Raw genomic sequence first — 14818 nt, 5'->3', positions numbered from 1 at the left:
GAGAGACAGAGCATGAACGGGGGAGGGGCAGAGAGAGAGGGAGACACAGAATCGGAAGCAGGCTCCAGGCTCTGAGCCATCAGCCCAGAGCCCGATGCGGGGCTGGAACTCACGAACCTCGAGATAGTGACCTGAGCTGAAGTCAGACGCTTAACCAACTGAGCCACCCAGGCGCCCCTTTTTTTTTTAATTTTTTTTTAACGTTTATTTATTTTAGCAGTGTCTTTTTTTAATGATAATTTATTTTTGAGAGAAAGAGATAGAGCAGGGGAGGGACAGAGAGAGGGGGGGACAGAGGATCCAAAACGAGCTCTACGCTGACAGCCAAGAGCCAGATGTGGGGCTCAACCCCATAAACCATGAGATCATGCATGACCTGAGTTGAAGTTGGACGCTAAGCCACGCAGGTGCCCCTGAACAGCACATTTTTTTAATGCAGCAAAGTAGAGATTTCTATCGCAAAGAATGTGATAATTTTTAACATTTAAGAATTTAGTACATCCTATGTAGTTAATAAAGGTACGTTGTATAGAAAGAAAAGTTTTAAAAACCATTTTATTATAACAGGAATATAACATATATCTACATCTATATGACCATATGTGTGATATATATACTTTATCTTAAAATAGAACGAAATTCTGGAACAACACAGCCCAACAGAAATTTCTGCCATGATGGAAATGTTTTATATTTTCACTGTCCAACATGGTAGCCATGAGCCACAATTGGCTGTCAGGAACTTGAAATGTAGCTAGCATGAGTAAGGAGCTGAATTTCTAATTCTATTTATTTTTAATTAGCTTAACTTTATTTAAATGGCACATGTTACTGTACTGTATTAAACCGCACAAATATCTATAGCATTTTGAACACGTTTAATTCACTCAACATTGAGTGAATTCAATAAACAAACGTGCTTCTCAAACACTAGTACCTATGTACATGATAACACTAATAGGTTAAAAAGTATAATGTAAACTAGACTCCAATAATAGTCACACAAAAATATAGAAAAAAAAAATTTTAAGACCATACATGACCCAGATTTAAAAACCTAGAATATCTCACTAAGGTATTTTCTCAAAAGATTAGAAACAGTGGCCTAATGCATTGAACCCAGGAAACCAGAAGAACAAAATAAAGCAAAAGTACTAATAATTAGGAAAATGATGGCGATAACTTGGGTGGGGCATGAGGCCAGCTCTCCTTTAAATAGGATGGTCAGGAAGACATTTTGTGCCAACATCTACAGTTGAAAGTGAATGAACCATATGAATGAATACACAGAGAGGTGACTTCTAAACCCAGGTTTATCGATTATTGACATTTTGGGCCAGATAATTCTTTGCTGTGGGGATGGTCCTGTCCACTGCAGGATGTTTAGCAGCAACTCTGGTCGCTCTCATCCCTGCCAGTAGCCCCTCCCCCTGCCCCAACTGTGACAACCAAAAGTATCTCCAGAAGCGGGCAAGTGTCGCTGGGGAGAGAGGAGGGGAGAGGAAGAAGAGGGAATAGCCCCAGGAGCGAACCACTTGTCTAGACAAACAGAGAGTAAATGCAAAGGCCCTGAGGTGGGACAAGACTTGCCAAACAGCCTGCCAAGTGCAGTGCTGGCAGGAAAGATGATGCTAGGTAAGGCAATGAGATGTGGGGCCTACACGCGCAATCCCTTGTAGGAATCTGGGTTTTATTCTAAGAGAAAGGACAAAACATCGAGCCACTGAAGGGTTTTAAAGAGGCACAGGACGTGACCTGCTCCGTGTCTTTAAAAAGAGCGCTGATTTGGAGAATGGTCTGCAAGGCGGATTACTTAGTAGAGAGAATTGCATAGTGTTAACAGCCCCGGCTCTTACCTGTTGATGAGCTTCTCTGTGCCTCAGTTTCCTCATTTGTAAAATGGAGATAAGAATAGTACACATACCCTGTCAAAAACACAAGAAATAACAAGCGTTGGCGAGGACGTGGAGAAAGAGGATCCCTCTTGCCCAGCTGGTGGGAATGCAAACTGGTGCAGCCACTCTGGAAAACAGTATGGAGGTTCCTGAAAAAAACTAAAAATAGAACTACCCTATGATCCCATAATTCCACCACTCGGTATTTCCCCAAGAAAATGAAAACACTAATTCAAAAAGATATATGCACCCCTATATTTATTACAGCATTCTTTTTTTTTTTTTTTTAATTTTTTTTTTCAACGTTTTTTATTTTTATTTTTGGGACAGAGAGAGACAGAGCATGAACGGGGGAGGGGCAGAGAGAGAGGGAGACACAGAATCGGAAACAGGCTCCAGGCTCCGAGCCATCAGCCCAGAGCCTGACGCGGGGCTCGAACTCCCGGACCGCGAGATCGTGACCTGGCTGAAGTCGGACGCTTAACCGACTGCGCCACCCAGGCGCCCCATGGGGGGGTGATTTTGAAGATCAAAAGGAATCAGGGTTTGGGGCACCTGGGTGGCTCAGTCGGGTAAGTGTCCGACTCTTGGTTTTGGCTCAGGTCATCATCTCACAGTTCGTGAGTTCAAGCCCCACATCAGGCTCCAAGCTGGCAGCACTAAGCCTGCTTGAGATTCTCTCTCTCTCCCTCTCCCTCTCTCTCACTGTCTCAAAATAAAGAAATAAACTTTTTTAAAAAAGGGACTAGGGTTTATAATACACTTAGAATGGTGCCCGGCACATGGCGAGTGCTTTGTAAGTCATTTACTCTTTATTATGACTGCATTAATCCAGATAGAAGGTGATATGAGCTTTGAGCGATGACAGTAAAAGTATTTCTGGGAAAGGGCTGCAGCTGTAGAGCACCATGGAGTTAAAAGGTTTACTGAAAAGGCAAAAGCTTGGAGAGAAGTGGGCAAAAAATAGCTCTGTGGGAGGTGGATGGGTAAGGCGAATGGGCAGGGAGAGAAAGGAAGTAATCACGGACGACTTCGGCGGTTCCAGCTGGGCACTCGTGTAGATGGGGGTCCCCTTTATGCAGTGGGAAAGACTGGGGGTCAATTTAGGACATATTAGATTTGAAACATTCGTGTGGATATTAATAGCTGATCAGTGGGTCAGAGCACAGGGAAGAGTCTGGACTGAAGATATAAGCCTGCTCATCATTTGCAAAAAGAAGACACTGGATGATTTAATTTACTTAGTAATAATATTTCAACGATTGCTTGTAATAGTACAGTCTATAAATCACCTAAACAGCCACCAAGAGGGGACTGGTTAAATATACCGTAATAGGATCATAAATGAAATAGCATAGAACTGATAAAAGAATAAGTCAATTTTATATATCCTGATACAGAATAATCCACAAGAGACATTGTTCAGTAAAAAATAAATAAATAAATAAATAAGCAAGGTACACAACAAAAATATATCACAGACTGCATCTGTGTGCAGTTCCATGCCTCACCACAAAGAATAAATTTGCTAACACCATTATTTTCATGGATATTTCTGGAAGGATACACAAGTGCCAGCAATTGTAGCAATGGCTGGAGGGCACTAGTTGGAAATTTACTTTGTACTCCATGTTGTTTAGTATCATTGTATTTAAATTTGTTTAATGTTTATTATTTTTTTCATTTATATTCTTTATGTATTATGTATCTATGTGTCTATACGATATATGACTATAGGCCATTCATAATCAGAAAGCAATGCACACTAAACTAAAAATTAAATTGGGCCCAAAATTTAAAAGTTGGATCTTTAATAAGTTTGATCTACTGGAAATGCCTTAGCTATAGAACAACACAGAAACTATAATGTTTATGAGAGAGAGACAGACAGAGCATGAGCAGGGGAGGGGCAGAGAGAGAGGGAGACAGAATCCGAAGCAGGCTCCAGGCTCTGAGCCGTCAGCACAGATCTCACAAACTGTGAGATCATGACCTGAGCCAAAGTCAGACACTTAACTGACTGAGCCACCCAGGCACCCCAGAAAGATTTTGTGCTAGGAGTCACCCCCACCCCCAGATCCATCCATTCCCATTCCTCCAATAGCTCCTGGAAGGATGAATGGACAACATCTGCCTGATTCTCACCTAGAGAAGCTGAAACACATGCTTTCCTACACACCGCACTTTGGAAAAAGAACACCCATCGACATTTTCTGCCTTTTCTCCCTGCCAACGAGCAGCAGAAATGCCTCCAACATAAAGGAAATATTTCAGATTTTTTTCCTTTTCCCCATCTAAGTGTTGAACTTCCCTTCACTTTGGGGTAGCCTGACCCAGAGTAGCTACAGGATGCTGCATTTGTACGCAGCTCTATTGGCTGAAGCCAGCTGGCAAGGGGTGCTGGGTAATTGTCAGCCTCTTCAGAAGGTGTTAGGGATATTATGAGCTTGTAAATCAGGAGACAGCAGCTTGCTTACAAAGCAACTTTGCCCAAGATGGGTCCTGACTTTGAAAAGCTGAGATAGAAGTGGCCTCGGAGAACTGTGGGATCTCTGCCTCCCCTTTTTTGCCAAAAGCCAATAAAAAATTTTTTTAAAAAAAGCTAACTCTGCTCACATTCCATGAGGATGAATCTTGTTTATCCCTAGGCACAACTGTACCTGCCAAAAAACTGCTAATTCGTTTTCCTTCTACTGGAGAGACTGAGTCAGGACTCGGGAGGGCTATTCTCGCCTCTCAGGCAGACCTTTCTGGCCCTCCGCTGACTCTGTGCAGATGGAGAAGAACTAAAGTTAGCCAAGCCAAAACCCTGAGGTGGAGCCCAAAGCCCAAGCAGCCCCAGAGTCTATGCTCTCAAGCATTTTTGCCAACAGCTGCAGCACAGGAGACATGCATGAGAAAGATTTTTTTTTTTTTTTGTAACGTTTATTATTGAGAGACAGAGGGACAGAGCGTGAGCAGGGGAGGGGCAGAGAGAGGAGGAGACACAGACTCTGAAGCAGGCTCCAGGCTCCAAGCCGTCAACACAGAGCCCGATGCGGGGCTCAAACTCCGAACAGCAAGATCATGACCTGAGCTGAAGTCAGATGTTCAACCGACTGAGCCACCCAGGTGCCCCACGCATGAGCAAGATCTTACCAGCAGGCACATCCTTGCCTCCAGGGGATGCTCTAGCCCCATTCTTTGGAAACCAGCAACTCACCTCTCCACGAGGCTCCGACCACCCTTAAGAGAAGAGGGAGCCACGGCAGTTATACTTATCCTCACTTACAAGGTTCCTCTGCTTTACATCTCCAATCTCTTCCCACTCACTCCCCCACCCATCGCTACATTAACTAGGTCTTTTATGTTCTATATTCTGATGCTTCGACACCTGGGATGACTTCCCACCCCAGGGTTAGCCAATTCCTAGAGATAATACACCATTCACCCACGAGTGCACCTTTCAACTGCAAACAAGCCAATCTCATTGAATCCATTTGGTCTACCAATTTAACTTAGTTAACCAGTCGGATTTGATGGTGTCCACATTCTCAACCATCTCCTTATCAGGTTCTCACACTCCAAGCTACTAGCCTTCATCACAGGGCCAGGTACCAGCCAACTGGAGTCACCCCTGTGCCCCCAGAACCCACTACAATTATTCAAAGTAGTAATCCTAAACCTGTTTATCTTGCCTCACACGTTCTTTCCCACGGAAACCCCCTTCTCCCTCCTCTGCCTCCTGATTCCCAGAGTGGCCCCCTGTGGATCGTGCATCCCTCCTCTTTGGATCTGTGGATATAACAAACTGCTTTTCGAGGGCAGTCATTTCCTGATCTGTTAGTCTTTACTTAACACGCTGAGCATTCCCTCACTGAAACGTGCCCATTTCTGTGGTGTGGCCCTCTCCTGGCTCTCCTGGCCTTCTGGCACTCCTTCTCACACTCCTTTGTTGCTATTCCTTAAATATCAGTGCTCCTTCAGATCCTGTCTCAGGTTCTGTTTTCTTTTAGGCCTGCAACCCTCCCTGGGTGCCCATTACCACCTGTCTGCCAACACCTGCCAGATATCCACCCTCCACTCAGACCTCACTCCTCAACCCCAACTTGGACCTCTCCACATGTGTATCCCACGGGTACCTCCAGCTCAACTTGTCCGACACGAAATTCATGATCTTTTGCCCCAAAACTGCCTTGTCTCTTCCATCCTTCAGAAGAGCCGCACCAGAAACCTGGGAGTTCTTGCAACCCTCACCAAACACACCCAGGGAATGCCTATGTATTATGAGTTCTCCAAACTGAATCTCCCTCACCTGTCCTATTCTCCTCCATCCCCTCTTTCAAGCTCTCAGCCCCCTCAGCTAAGCACTTATGCTCCCAGTTGCCCTACACCCACTACTGTGCACCTTTCCAATCCCACACCATTGCCCTGACTTCCATTCATCTCTCCAAAGTGCAAGTCTTGGGGTGCCTGGGTGGCTCGGTCGGTTAAGTGTCCGACTTCAGCTCAGGTCATGATCTCGCGGTTTGTGAGTTCGAGCCCCGCGTTGGGCTCTGTGCTGACAGTTCAGAGCCTGGAGCCTGCTTCGGATTCTGTCTCACTCTCTCTATATCCCTCCCCGACCAGTGCTCTGTCTCTCTGTCTCATAAATAAATAAATAAATAAATAAATAAATAAATAAATAAATGTGAAAAACAAGTGCAAGTCTCATCACACTTCACTCTGCTTTAGAGATTTCCATGGTTCTCCACTGCTTATTGGATAAAATCTAACATCTTTAGCCTTGCAGATCCAGTCTCTTGTGATCTGGCTCCTTTTCCTTCCCCAACCACATCTCAGGTACCACCCCTCCTCCCATTCCATGCTTGAGCCACACAGAACTTCAGAATATGCAGTTCCCCAGACACACTTCCTTCCTCCATGACTTTGCTTCTGAGAATCCCTCTGTGGAGAGTGCCTTTCTTCTTCTTTCCAGAAAAACAACCACTGCTTTCTCCCAAGCTCTCCTTGGAATCCTTCCTTTTTTTTCCCTTGTAGGCAGCACCTATAATACTTGATTGTTCTTATTTTTTATACTCATTCAAAAATATGTATTGAATAATTAAAATGTCAATATCAAAGATAAAGAATCTTAAAAGCAGCAGGAGAAAAGCTGCTAGTTACATATAAAGGAAATCCCATAAAGCTATCAGCTTATTTCTCAGCAGAAACTTTACAGGCCCGAAGAGAGTGGCAGGATATATTCAAAGTGCTGAAAGGAAAAAACCTACAACCAAGAATACTCCACCTGTCAAGATTATCATTCAGAGTTGAAGGAGAGAGAGTGTCCCAGACAAACAAAAACTTAAAAAGATCACGCCACCAAACCACCCTTAAAAGAAATGTTAAAATGGGACACCTAGGTGGCTCAGTCGCTTAAGCATCCGACTTTGACTCAGGTCATGATGTTGCGGTCCATGAGTTTGAGCCCCGCATTGGACTCTGTGCTGACAGCTCGGAGCCTGGAGCCTGTTTCAGATTCTGTGTCTCCCTCTCTCTCTGACCCTCCCCCATTCATGCTCTGTCTCTCTCTGTCTCAAAAATAAATAAACATTGGGGCGCCTGGGTGGCTCGGTCGGTTAAGCGTCCAACTCCGGCTCAGGTCATGATCTCATGGTCTGTGAGTTCGAACCCCGCGTCAGGCTCTGTGCTGACAGCTCAGAGCCTGGAGCCTGTTTCAGATTCTGTGTCTCCCTCTCTCTCTGCCCCTCCCCTGTTCACGCTCTGTCTCTCTCTGTCTCAAAAATAAATAAACGTTAAAAAAAATTGTTTTTAAATAAAAAAATAAATAAATAAACATTAAAAAAAAAAGAAATGTTAAAAGGACTTCTTTAAGGAGAAGAAAAAAGGCCATAACTAAAAGAAAATTATGAAAGGAAAAAAATCCACCAACAAAAGTAAGCATATAGTGAAGGTAGTAGATCAATCACCTATAAAGCTGGTACAGAGGTTAAAAGACAAAAGTAGTGAAATAAATTATATCTACAATAATTAAAGGTACATAAAAACAAAAAGATATAAAATACGATGTCAAATACATTGATACATCGAGTAAAAATGCAATGCTTTGAGAATGTATTTGAACTTAAATGATTGTCAATTTAAAATAGACTGCTATATACACAGGATATTATATACAAACCTCATGGTAACCACAAGCCAAAAACCTATAAAAGATACACAAAAAAACAGAGATAGATATCTAAGCATAACACTAAAGAAACTCATCAAATCAGATTGGAGGAGAGCAAGAGAGAGAAGAGGTACAGAGAATCACAAACACACACACACACACACACACACACACACACACACACAGAAAACAATTAACATAATGGCAATAAGTACATACCTAACAAAAATTACTTTAAATACAAATGGACTAAATGTTCCAATCAAAAGACACAGGGTGACTGAATGGATTTAAAACAATAAGAGTCGTCTGTATGCTGCCTATAAGAGACTCACTTCAGGCCTTAAGATACATGTAGACTGAAAGTGAAGGGATGAGAAAAAGATATTCCATGTAAATGAAAGTGGAAAAAAAAAAAGCTGGGGTAGCAACATTTATGTTAGACAAAACAGACCTTAAAACAAAAACTGTAGGGGCACCTGAGTGGCTCAGTCGGTTGAGCATCTGACTTCAACTCAGGTCATGATTTCACAGTTCACGAGTTCAAACCCTGTGTCAGGCTCTGTGCTGTCAGCTCAGCAAAAGCAGTTCTAAGTGGGAAGTTTACAGTGATATGGGTCTATCTCAAGAAATAAGAAAAATCTCAAATAAACAATCTAACCTTACACCTAAAGGAACTATAAAATGAACAACAAACAAAGTCCAAGGTTAGCAGAAGGAAGGAAATAATAAAGATCAGAGTAGAAATAAATAAAATAGAGACCAAAAAAAAAAAAAATCAATGAAACGAAGAGCTGGATTTTTATTTTTTTTTTAATTTTTTTTTTTTAACGTTTATTTATTTTTGAGACAGGGAGAGACAGAGCATGAACAGGGGAGGGTCAGAGAGAGGGAGACACAGAATATGAAGCAGGCTCCAGGCTCTGAGCTTTCAGCACAGAGCCCGACGCGGGGCTAGAACTCACGGACCGCAAGATCATGACCTGAGCTGAAGTCGGCCGCCCAACCGACTGAGCCACCCAGGCGCCCCGAAGAGCTGGATTTTTAAAAAGATAAACAAAATGGACTAACCTTTAACCAAACTCATCAAAAGAGAGAGAGAACTCAAATAAATAAAATCAGAAATGAAAGATAAATTTCAACTGACACCACATAAATACAAAGGACTATAAGAAACTACTATGAAAAGTTATACACCATCAAATTGGAAACCCAGAAGAAACAGATAAATTCCTAGAAGCTGTCTCCCAAGACTGAATCAGGAAAAAAGAGAAATTCCAAATTTCTATGAGCCCAGCATTACGTTAATACCAAAATCAAAGACAAGAAAGAAAGAAAGAAAGAAAGAAAGAAAGAAAGAAAGAAAGAAAGAAAGAAAAGATAGGGAAAAGAAAAAGAAAAGAAGAAAAGAGGCCAATATTCCTGATGAACACACAGATGCAAAAATCCTTAACAAAATATTAGCAAACTGAATTCAACAATACATTAAAAGGATGATTCACCACAATCATGTGGAACTTATTCCAGGGATTCAAGGATGGTTCAATAACCATAATCAATCAACATGATATACCCTATGAAGAAAATGAAGAATAAAAATCATATGATCATCTCAATAGATACAGAAAGAGCATTTAAAAAAAGTCAATATTCATTCATGATAAAAACTCTCAACAAAGTGGGTATAAAAGGAACATACCTTGGGGCACCTGGGTGGCTCAGTCGGTTAAGTGTATGACTTTGGCTCAGGTCATGATCTCATGGTTCATGAGTTCAATCTCCACATCGGGCTCTGTGCTGACAGCTGAGAGTCTGGAGCCTGCTTCAGATTATGCATCTCCCTCTCTCTCTACCTCTCCCCCGCTCACGCACACGACCCCCCCAAAAAATAAACAAACATTAAAAAAATTTTTTTAAAGAAGGAACATACCTCAACTTAATAAAGGCCATGTATGACAAAATCACAGCTAACATCATACTCAGTGGTGAAAAGCTGAAAGCTTTTTCTCTAAGATCAAGAACAAGACAAGGACTTTGACTATTTGTATTCAACATAGTATTGGAAGTCCTAGTTATAGCAATCAGACAAGAAAAAGAAATAAAAGGCTTCCAAATTAGTAAGGAAGAAGTAAAACTGTCACTATTTGCAGACTGATACTGTATATAGAAAACCCTGAAGGCGCCACCAAAAAACAACAACAAAGAAAAATCTGTTAGCACTAATAAACAAGTTCAGTAAAGCTGCAGGATACAAAATTAACATACAGAAATCTGTTGTGTCTCTACACACTAATAATGAACTAGCAGAAACAGAAATTAAGAAAACAATCCCATTTACAATTGCATCACAAAGAATAAATTATTTAGGAATAAACTTAACCGAGGAGGTGAAAGACCTATACTTCTGAAAACTGTAAGATACTGATGAAAGAAATTGAAGATGACACAAATAAATGGAAAGATATGCCCTGTTCAGGAACTGAAAGAATTAATATTGTGAAAATGTTCATACGACCCAAAGCAATTTACAGATTCAACGTGATCTCTATCAGCGTTCGCTTCGGCAGCACATATGCTAAAACTGGAACAATACAGAGAAAATTAGCATGGTCCCTGTGCAAGAATGACGTGCAATGCAATGCCTACCAAAACACCAGCAGTATTTTTCACAAAACTAGAACAAAAAACTCCTAAAATTTGTACAGAACCACAAAAGACCCTTGACTGGCCAAAGCAATATTGAGGAAGAAAGAACAAAGCTGGAGACATCACAATCTCAGACTTCAAACTTTACTACAAAGCTTTAGAAACCCAAACAGTACAGTACTGGCAGAAAAACAGATACATCAAAATGAAACGGCAACCTACTGAACAGGAGACATATTTGCAAATGATATATCTGATAAGGAGTTAATATCTAAAACATATAAAGAATTCATACAACTCACCTCCAAAAACAAACAAAAACAATGTTATTTTAAAAATGAGCAGAGGGGCACCTGGGTGGCTCAGTCGGTTAAGCATCTGACTTGGGCTCAGGTCATGATCTCGCAGTTTGTGAGTTCAAGCCCCACATCGGGCTCTGTGTCGACAGCTCCAAGCCTGGAGCCTGCTCCGGATTCTGTGTCTCCCTCTCTCTCTGCCCCTCCCCTGCTTGCTCATGCTCTCTCTCTCTCTCTCAAAAATAAATAAACATTAAATTTTTTTAAATAAATAAAAAATGGGCAGAGAACCTGAACATTTTTCCAAACAAGATACATGATGGCCAAAAGACATACGAAAAAGACATTCAACATCACTAACCATCAGGGAAATGCAAATCAAAACCACAATGAGATCACCCCACACCAGTCAGCAATGGCTAGATCAAAAAGACAAGAAATAACAAGTGTTGGTGAGCATGTGGAGAAAAGGGAAGCCTTGCGTGCTGTTGGTGGAAATGTAAATTGGTGCAGCCACTATGGGAAATAGTATAGGGGATTCCTCAAAAACAGAACTACCATATGATCCAGCAATGCCATTTCTGGGTATTCACCCAAAGAAAATGAAAACACCAACGTGAAAAAATGTATGTACCCCTCTGCTTAATGCAGCTTTACAACAGCCAAGATCTGGAAGCAATCTGTGTGCTCATTGATAGATCCTTGGATGACGATGTGGCATATATTCACAATGGAATATTACTCAGCCACAAGATAGAATGAAACATGGATGGCATTATGCTAAGTGAAATGAGTCAGACAGAGAAAGACAAATGTATGATTTCATCTACATGTGGAATCTAAAAAAACAAACAAACAAAAAAACCAGAAACAGACTTAAAAATACAGAGAACAAATTGGTGGCTGCCAGAGGAGAGGGGGGTAAGGAAATGGGCAAAATAAGTGAAGGGGATTAAGAAATACAAACTTCCAATTGTAAGATAAGTAAGTCACATGGATGAAAAGTGCAGCATAGGGAACATAGTCAACAATACAGTTAATACCTTCATATGGTGACAGAGGGTAACTACACTCACTATGGTGAGCATTTCTTAATGTGATTGTCGGATCACTGTCATACACCTGAAATTAGTATTATACTCTACGTAAACTAACGAATTTAAATAAAAACTTAAAAAATATATATTGTTTGGGGGCGCCTGGGTGGCTCAGTCGGTTAAGCGTCTGACTTCAGCTCGGGTCATGATCTTCACAGTTTGTGAGTTCAAGCCCCGCGTCGCGCTCTGTGCTGACAGCTCAGAGCCTGGAGCTTGCCTCGGATTCTGTGTCTCCCTCTCTCTCTGCCCCTCCCTGAATTGTGCTCTGTCTCTGTCTCTCAAAAATAAATTTAGAAAACATGACCAAAAATATATATATTGTATGTCAACTATACTTCAAATACATACATACATATACACATACATACATACAATTGAGAAGCGACTTTGTGCTGGGACCTGGAGGTCCCAAAGATATAGCAGTAAACAAGACAGACACTGACCCTGACCTCAAGGCAGTGTCTATCATACCACCTTGTTTCCCAGGGTGTCCTCCTAACACTGCTCTGAACATAGTAAAAGAGTAAAAAACCACCTGGCCAGGAGAGGGTCTACATGGCCCTCTGTTCATCCCCTATTCTGTCCCTAGAGTAATTTTTCTAAAGAATGCATCTATCTGTACCCTTCTGTAAACCACTGTTGACTCCCCATCACCCATGCCCAAAGAGACAAGGGCTTCCTCGGCTGGCTCTTCCCCATTTCTCCAATGTTCCCTCTCAACGTGTACTGTCTCAGACAACCCCAAACTGCCTGCATTTTCGCATACCCACTTTGCTTTGCTTTGTCTCTACGCCTTTGCTCGTACCATCCCCTCTGTCTTAATGCCCTTCCTTCTCTTCATCTGGTTCATTTGTTATCTATTGCTGTATATCAAACCACTCAGACTAGTAACTAAAGGCAACCACTATTCTGTGAATCATCAGTTTGGTTACAGATCAGCTGGAACAGTGCGTAGATATGCTCCAAACTGAGTTGGCTGGGCTCACCCATGCACTATGGTCAGCTGACAGGTGCACTGGGGCTGGATGCTCCAAGAGGAACTCACACAGTGTCTAGTCATTGGGTGAGGCTGCCAGCTGGAGCATCTCAATTCAGGCTTCTCCCCTTGGCTAGTCTGGGTTCCTCATGTGGCAGTTGGGTTCTCCAAGAAGCAAGCCCTAATGAGCAAGCACTTAGGAAGTCTCTGCCTGCATCACATTTGCTGAAGTTCCATTGACCAAAGCATGTCATAGAGCTGAGCCCAGAATCAATGTGGAAGAGGTGTGACTCACTGGGGGGACATTAACAGAGCAACCTACCAGTCCGCCCTCTACCCCTACCAATGCACAGCCTCCCCACATGTGAGATATACTCATCCTTCCCAAAACACCCAAAATAGTATTCAATCATGACACCAGGCTCAAAGTCTACGATCTCACAATATGAAGCAAGTCTGGATGTAGCTGAGCCTCCTGGGGTACAACTCCTCAGGTGTGGCTCCTCTTGATTCACAGACCTGTGAACTAGCAAGACAAGACATCTGCCCTCCATGTGCCCAACACACAACTGTGAAGCAGGCATAGAGTAGCCTCAATAGATATTCCCATTAAAAGAGAAATGGGAGGCACATAGCAATCACTGATTCAAAGCAATTCTGAAATCCAGCCAGGTTCTGTTATCAGGACCCCCCTCCTTTGGAAGCAGGGATGTTACTTGAATAAAGTCCAGTTCTCCTTGGCTTCTAGTTATACCCGCTAGGCTCCTGGATCTACCCTCTGAGAGGATTTTCTTTTCCATAAGAAAAGTCCCTTGTGACCATTGGCCAGCTTACTGCCCATAGAAAGTTGGGGGCCCAAAGTCCTCCTTACCCTTTTTTAACTATTTCCGTTCATGTTAGCCCAAACTAATAGAGTTTCTTCCAAAACAGTACTCTTCAAAACTTTATGGATTTTCTATGAGTATTATTGGGTTCACTTCTTGCACCAAAAGCCACATACATAGTTACTTTCAAGAAGACTCTACTTCAGCTATGGAACAACGTCTTTAATATTCTTAGGAACCCTTTTGTTTAACTGAGAAGGCCTACTAGACACCACCTTAAATCCTCTTGGGGTGTTAACAGAGGTTCTACGATCATACCCTTGATTTCATCTTTACCTTTAGGCCAATTCTTACTTTGGGAATCTGTCACCTGCTGGAGAGACTGAAAATGAGAATTACTTTTCTTTTCCAACCCAGCAAACTGGACAGATCCTTATTTAGCTGATCCCTCCCTTATAACACCTGACATGCCAGCTGGAAGCACCTGGATGGCACTTTTAACATTCCGTCTCCTTATCTCTTAAGCCAAACCCACAAAATCATTAGGCACACTTTCTGCCAGTGGCCACAGCACTATAGAACACTGGTCACCCTTGGTCCAAGCGGTTTCCAGCTCCCTTGCCAGTACATTCGCAATTCTTATTGCCTGTCCTTCAAGCCTTCACCCATCTCCCTGTTCCAAATGCCATCTGTTCAGTGTTTTAAGGTAGCATCACACTTCTGGGCACCCATATATGTATCAGATGTCTATCATTACATAACAAACCACCTAAAACAATAGCTTAACACAACCACTATTTTGTTAAACTCATGAATTCCGTGGTTAGGGATTCAGACTTGTCTCTGTCCCACAACATCTGGGGCCTCTACTTGAAAATCTGAGCAGCTAGGTGGACAACTCAAACAGCTTTGGGGCTGAGATTATCTGGA

General features: G+C 42.2%; 1 long non-coding RNA gene and 1 pseudogene across 1 annotated transcript in view; one reads left to right on the top strand and one right to left on the bottom strand.

The window, feature by feature from the left end:
* LOC131486930 (uncharacterized) overlaps nt 1-14818 on the bottom strand; it is a 292256-nt gene that overhangs the window by 236234 nt on the left and 41204 nt on the right. The window contains exon 3 of the long non-coding RNA XR_009249518.1: nt 1857-1925. This is a non-coding gene — a long non-coding RNA (uncharacterized LOC131486930). The remainder of the gene's footprint in view (nt 1-1856; nt 1926-14818) is intronic.
* LOC131488925 (U6 spliceosomal RNA) lies at nt 10603-10716 on the top strand (annotated as a pseudogene).

Source organism: Neofelis nebulosa, chromosome 10 (assembly GCF_028018385.1).
Source record: "Neofelis nebulosa isolate mNeoNeb1 chromosome 10, mNeoNeb1.pri, whole genome shotgun sequence".
NCBI classification, from domain to species: Eukaryota; Metazoa; Chordata; class Mammalia; order Carnivora; family Felidae; genus Neofelis; species Neofelis nebulosa.
The sequence above is the reverse complement of the archived record's forward strand: the minus strand, read 5'-3'. Positions and strand labels throughout refer to the sequence as shown.